This window comes from Pempheris klunzingeri, chromosome 20, assembly GCF_042242105.1.
Source record: "Pempheris klunzingeri isolate RE-2024b chromosome 20, fPemKlu1.hap1, whole genome shotgun sequence".
In the NCBI taxonomy this organism is placed as follows: Eukaryota; Metazoa; Chordata; class Actinopteri; order Acropomatiformes; family Pempheridae; genus Pempheris; species Pempheris klunzingeri.
The window spans coordinates 4167892-4175391 of NC_092031.1; positions in this window are offsets into that span (position 1 = coordinate 4167892).

Below are 7500 nucleotides of genomic sequence, written 5' to 3' on the forward strand. Positions count from 1 at the left end.
ACCTCCTTCGACTACTTCCTCCTGCAGTAAGATACACTTCAGCCACCACGTGTTGTGGACATGATTTGAATCTATCTAATGTTTTACATGGGAATCCAATGTCCTATATCCTCTGTATCTGCTTTGAATAAAATAATATTTACTAAGGACTGCATGTACGCTCTTCTCCAAGTTCTTGGCATCCCTCATATCCCGGTGATTTGATGAGTGCTGACAGATGGAGGCTCTTTCATTCAAACACTGCCCTCTTGAGGGAGGATAAACAAGTCTAGTGAAGGGGGACAGATAGGATTAGGGTTCATTAGCATCACACTGCTCTTTCGGTGGACATGCGGAGGCAAATCAAAAGAATAGCCTTAAAGATAAAGCCAGAGATATGAAGGGGAATATCCCTCATACTTTGGTCAATATCCCTGCTTTGACACATCTTGTACCCATTCATTTGAGGCTCAGAGCAGCTTCCATAATCATACATGCTCTCCTCATGGTCCATCTACTTTTATACAAGCCTTAAATCAGGGTTTGTAGAGCTGTGGCCAACCGGCTGTCTGTTGCAATTTAAAATGGTGGACGTAAACGGGGATAACACTGAATTAAAATAATGACATTGTGAGGTGATGCTTAATATAACGTTGGTCAGTCAACATCTTTCTTTTCTTCTGAAGGACCAGTGACAACAAGCCTTCCAGCATATGTGAAAATCTCATGAAGTCACACAACTCTTTTTGAGTGTCACCTTCGATTACCTTCGAAGTCCTTCGACAGCAATAATTTGCATTCACAACAGAGTGCTGCAGGAATGAGTCCTAAACACCAAGACATGACTCAGCATTTATGCATTTGCGGTTCCCTCTGTCTTGAAGTCAATGAGTTTTTTGTTTGATGCCTGAAATAAGACATGCTGTCAACACAAATACATCAGTAAACAACCCCCTCGCTTTTACGTTTCTTAATTAAGGCGGCTGCGAACAAGTGGCCAAGTGAGACAACAGAGGTTGTCGGGGGACGTTATGCTCATCTCCATCTTTACAGCCTCTAGTTATGTTTTATACTCACTCCTGAAAACTTTCCAACTTGTAGATTTATCAATTTATAGTATTTTCCTATTATATTTTTTTCAAATTGTACTATGTGACTTGCATGCAGCTGTGGTGTAGTTCTTTATAGCCTAATCTAAATAGCATTTACGCTTCAAAACTCATTTGAGAAGATGATTAACGCACATAAGTATCACAGCAGTTTTAGAGACAAGGCTCCAAGATGAGGAAGTGACTGAAGTACAGGAGGGAAGCTAGTTTTGAGCTAACACGAGGGTTTGCTGCACTGACGTAAAAAAAAACAAGCTTAAGCCGAGAACTGGATGTTCACCTTCAGTCTTCTTTGCGACGAGGATGAACTGGAATCACGCCAGACGAGAGCTTTTGACAAGACGTCAACGTTTTAATGTGTGAATTTGGTCCTGGAGCCCAAAATGTGATTTGTCCACAGTGAGAAGCTATTCCACTGGTGTCTGAGTCTAGGAACAGGTTGTTCATGTTCAGGAGTATTAATGGGGCTGTTGTAACATTTCCGATCTCTGAAGTCAAACATGATTCTCGTTTCATATGCCAAGAGGTCTTGAAGTAACTCGAGCAGACAGCTATGTCGTCCTATTGTGTGTAAGCCTACAGCTACGAGGCCGTGCCAGAAATGTTTTAGTGAGCAATGGATGGTCCCAATGTCTACACAAAGCCAGCTCTGATTACAGCCTTCTCGCCGACATCGCGACCAATGTCAGTCACAGTCTCAATTTAGACCTCTCTGGGTTTCTTTAAAGAGCCCTTGGGCCCCAGCACAGTGTTTTTTATCATGATAACAGTACAATGAGACCCAAATAACAATCAGATGCTCACCAGATTGCGAGAAAGCCTCCAGCGCTGCAGAGGACGGCGAAGCATAATTTTTATGGAAATTGAGGAAAACAGTGTTTTCAGTCAATAAACAAACCATTCCAGCTCCTCATGCTGCTTGTTTGTTAGTGTGATTCAGTGTGCAAGTTTGTTAACTACTTGATCACACAGGTTAGAAACAAATCACCCCTTTTTCCAACACAATTACAGGCCAATGAAAGTAAATGAGGAGATATTGTTACAGTGCTGTGTGTTCGAAAGTCTGCAGTGTTTGAGAGGGTGAATTATTCATAATGTGTCTACAACAATTATGCAGAGTAGGTTCAAGTTCAGCTTTCCGGCTTTCCGCATCAATCCCTAGAAAGATATTACAGTAAAAAGATTAGGAATGTGAATGAGAGAGAACTGTGGAGGTTTCCTTTTATTCTGAGCAAATGGCGACACATTGCTGTGACCCTGTCGTGTGTTACGAAGCCAGATTCATCATGTTCGCTTCTTATTAACAGGTCTGAATCTAATCTTTGCCAAGTTTTCAAACAATACCCAGTGTAAGGGCTGGAAAATGTCTGCGCAAGTGGCCATTTTTTCATCCAAAGAGAGCCCATGTTTCAAATGAATTTCCAGAAAATTGCTTCCATCCTCTACCTTTATTTTAGATATCAGGGGATGAGCGCATTAAGATAAACAGTTGGTGCGATACTTCTCCAGTCAGGAGCCTTTCAACCTCTGCAGAAGAAGAGGCCACAGTAAGATGGCATGATTAAATGAGCGCCAGAATAAGCTGGCTTAAGCTTTAGTGGACATTTAAGCCACATGGCTCATGATTTATTTTCTAATTCATTATTTTTTTACGCGCCAACTGAAAATGTGCAACAACATGTGACACTCATTACAAGATCTAGATGTGGTGTGGAGTCTGCTGCAATGTGTAGAAACATGTAAGATGGACAAAGCCACATGCTGTATTTCTATGCCCTCTGGACTGGAAGATACTGTAAAACATGTTAAATACAGGCATAGTTTGAAAATGAGCTGCATATACTCTCTAGATGTGGATCAGCGATAAATACCCTGATGTCCGAGTGTGGTTTGAAAAATTCCTCTTATTCCGTCTGAAAAGCTGTCATATAAGAACAAATTGGACCGATTCCCACGCACGACTTGGGCTTCAAACGTGGAAGAATGCATCACTTGTGACGGGACAAATCTAAGTTAAAGACCACAGATAAAGTAACAATAGGCCATTATGGAAAACCTGTGGTCATGTGTATGCATGCAGATAGTTATCAGTGTTTGTGCACTTGAAATGTAAATTGTATCATATCTACATCTCAAGTAGCTGCACATCTGGATATATTTAGCTCCATTTATAAATTTGGCAGGTTCCATTTCCACTTTCAAATCTGGAAGCAGCTTCTTCTTCCACGAGCAAATATCTAGTCATGACTGAACTTTTACATTTATCTATGTCTTTTTACCTTCCCAACAAAACTCCCTCACTGTATTTTTAAATGCAAGGACATTAGTAAAAATGTTGCTGTTGGTCTGAAATGACCTGACTGAAATCTTATCCTTACATTTTCATTGCACTCAGGCTTCATACATGTGTAAAGAATCTAAAAATCGGCAGTGACTACAAAGGGTGCTGTAATGTTGATCAATTGCTGTGCATCGACCCTGGACATATTTGAAAGTGTTTCATTATCGACAGTGGCTCTGCTCTGCATCACTTTGTATATTCCACTGTAGAGAACACCAGCTGACTCTCTCTGCGTTTTTCCAATAGAGAATTGATTTATCAACTGTTCATATACACACAATTCTTTCCAAACCATATCTGTGTATTGGCATGTAATGAAAATAATTTATCACTGTTCAGCTGAACAATATTGCAAAAGAATAAAGTAACACTCCCACGTCTTCATGCAGCGAATTAAACACAGATTTGAGAATGTGGACAGAAAGAGAAAAGAAAGACTGATGATTGTAAAGTAGATTATAGCTAAGGATGCTGACAGTGATTTGTATTTTCCTTATTTTGACTTCTAACTGAAAGTACAATTTGTTTGTCTGTTGGCAGCCGTGATGGGTTTCTTTCGTAGAGCAGGAGGTCACTGGGAGGTGGCTGACTGCTCCAGCCGAGCTGAAGCCGAGACATGATAAGCCCTAAAATCCAGAGCGGGATTCTTCCTCCGCTCTGATCTTTTATGTGGTTTCCACGCGGGAAAACAGGAGATTTAACCCTGGCTGTTATAAATCAGACTCCAGCCATTTCCATTGTTTGTCTTTGGGCTTTTCAGAGAATCATCAAAATAGCAAGTACGCCCATTGAAAGAGCCTTGCAGCCAAGTAGTAGGAACTGTGGGAACTAGCCTGGCCGGACCTCAGAGACCACACTAAGCTGTTTGCTAACCACCCCGAGCCTCTCCGCACACCGCTCACCACCAGCACACTGCCTGCCTGCCAGCCGGCCACAGGTGCTATTCATAGCAGTGAGAGAAATTACTCACCAAATTATTCACCACACAAAGTAGACTGCTACGTCTCTGTGTGTGACTCTCGTTGTCTGAAATACATGCACACGTGTGTTTTGTCTGCTGATTTTCTACGAGCATCTAGAAGCCTACTGTGTGTGCTATCAACGTCATGTCTGTCCTTCTGCTCTCTTGATGGACTAACATGGCCAGTTTTTGATCGAGCAAGCAGATACTGTATGTGATTACATTATTAAACCATATAAAATATGAGTAAAAGACAAACTTAAAAGGAATCAAAAGATAAATCGTCTTTGCGGGATGAATTAGATAAATCAAAATCATGATTTACAACATCAACAATGTTGTATTAAAGTTGCAGGTTTACAAGACTGTACTGCGCTCTCCCTTAGTGTCTCTCTTGGGATGCCTCAGGCTAACAGAAGCATTCTGCTGACTCAGGAAGTCACTCACATCTACCCATACTTCACATACTATACCTTCCCTACAATCTAAACTGTGTATTGTCAACCACCAGCATGATAAAATGCCTAAATATAACCTGTGTAGCAGACACGGAGGCAAAGAGGATAATTAACACTGCTGCAAAGGCCTGGCAGATGAACTACTGCTTTTTTGTCATAGGCTCAACATACAATTTGTAGCCAAACTTCCCAACCAGAAACATCATATACCCTTCATGTACTATATTCACTATAAGAGCCTCGCTGTGGTTTGTGCTCTTCTGCGCACGTGTGTTTTGTGTTCAGGATTCAGTAACAGTAAAAGTCACATCTCAGTAGTTTGTCATTTTTGGAAATATGATTATCCGCATTGTTGCAGTTAGAAGAGAAGATTGAGACAACTTTCATGTCTGTGCCCATGTAACATTGTTAGCCTAGCTTAGCTCAAAGACTGGAAGTGAGGGAACAGCAAGCCTGGCTGACATCTCTAAAGCTTTAAAGTTCCATATAGAAACAAAAATATTAAAATAACAAGAATAAGTAGTGGTTTTGATGATTTTCTGATGCCTGGATGTTAAACTTAAAAGATGTTGATCTTCTCTTCTCTTCTCACCATTAAACAAATGAGTGCACTTGAGAATATGTGGAAAGATTCCTTTAATAGCCCTGTAAATTGCACATGGTAAGAATCCAGTCAGGTTAAACCTTTTAACTTCACTCTATACAGAGCTCAAGTCATCAATCATGTGTGCTTATTAGTATGCTTATTATAATATATATTATTTTGCACATCAGATGCCAAGTAATGGCAGAGCAAATGTTTTTGTAAGCTGAAAAAAAAAACCTTACCAAAGCCCAACTTATGTAAATATGAGCTGGAGCGTGCTGTGATATATGTAGGTGGTGAATGAAAAATCTGGTGCTGCTTCAGCACGAAGGCTGCACATTCTTCCTCACTGTCAAAAATCTCCCAGAATACTTTGCAAGGTGTGCTAATTAAGCATGAAAGTACAAACAGGCTCAGCTGCCGTGCCCGCGAGAACTCATAGTCGGCTCTCTGAGCACAGTTAGTTTCAGGGCTTGGAGAATCGCTTACAACTTTGATTTTTTTTTTTTTTTACAAGATTAATAAAACAAGATAACAAGCATGTGAGAATAATCCACCACGCTTGTATTTAATCCAATAAAGGCTAATTAAAAGCAGAAGTATTAAAAGAGGTCATGCCTCAGCTCGTCATGTGAAGGTGCTGCAGCTTGCTGTCAGTTCCAAGCCCACCCACTGTGCAGCTTCCTGAGAAAGTCCAGCTTTTGTTTTATGCACAAATGTTGCTTTCCTGCACCTTTTCACAAAGTATAACCACACATGGGATTGCTGGGACAGACAAAGTTGCATGCTTTGTAGATATGATCACTGTCATGGTGCAGCTGAAAGAATATTAAGGGGAAAAAACTGAATCATGGAAGTATGATTCTGAGACACAGGGTGGATCCCTCCCTCGTCACAGTGTGCTAATACTGAATGTGATGTAAGAATACATAAAGGTGTATTTTGCAACTGTGTGCATACATTTAAAAAAAACAAAACCAATTTATGATTTCTCATGAACAGGATGTCAGTTCACTTCCTTTAAAAAACATAAAAAGTGCTTTTCTGAACTCAGATGAACTTACCCAAAGACTAACCCATGCCTTAAAAAAGCACAAACCTGTGACACTCTTATTAATGAAGTCTACACTGCTGTAGTATAAAGCTTGAGTAGTTTCTGTGTTATGAATATGAGCCCGTTAACTTTAAGCAGGTGATGCTAATTAAGTGGTACAGCCCATCTGGAGCTGATTAAATAAAATCACTCAAATGTAATTCCTGTAACAGGACAAGCACAACTGCAGGGACACAGAAACAGACCTCAAACCATGTCTATTGTATTTGCATGCTTATAATGCACAGATACTTTATGGTAATGGTTTTCAGAGTTCTTAATTTTGTTTTTGAGGCAGGCGCCTGTGCTTGTGCAGTCATTCGTGCTACTTCTGGTGACAAAGGCTTGATAATGTACAGCCCTGTACAATGAGTGTGGCTGCAAACTCTGTTTACGCTGCAAACAGGGCCTGAGTTTCAACAACGCCACTGACTGACTGCTTTCTGCGACTATTAAATGTCACACTGTACAAGGGTGTTTCAATTTATGGATAAGTTGAGGCCACTGCTCCTCTCACAGCAATCATGTGGTTCCCATCATTATTACAAAAGAGTGTCTTGTCTCTGTATTTATCACTATAACATAAAGCAGCATTATCGATTGATGATTAACGATTCCTGTCACTGTTTCAAAAAGAAGACCGTCAAAAGTACTTGTTAACTGCCTTTTGTTAGGTCTGACATGGCAGCTTTATCTTCATATCTGTGTGTGGGTTTCATGTATAAACACTGGACCCACAGGATCAACACACAGCACAACAAGTGCAGTAAAACAGCGCTCGAGGCAGAGATGAAACAAGAAAAACTACCACGGGCACAGGCACTTGGAAGAGGATCTGAGGACTGCTCAGCTCCAAAGCCCATTCTCTCTTTCTCCCTTTTTCCCTTGTTCTCAATATTTCCTAATAATTAGCGCTGCGCCGCAGATGTGCATTTCTCCCTCTTCACCCTGCTGCCTTTCCACCCTCTCCATC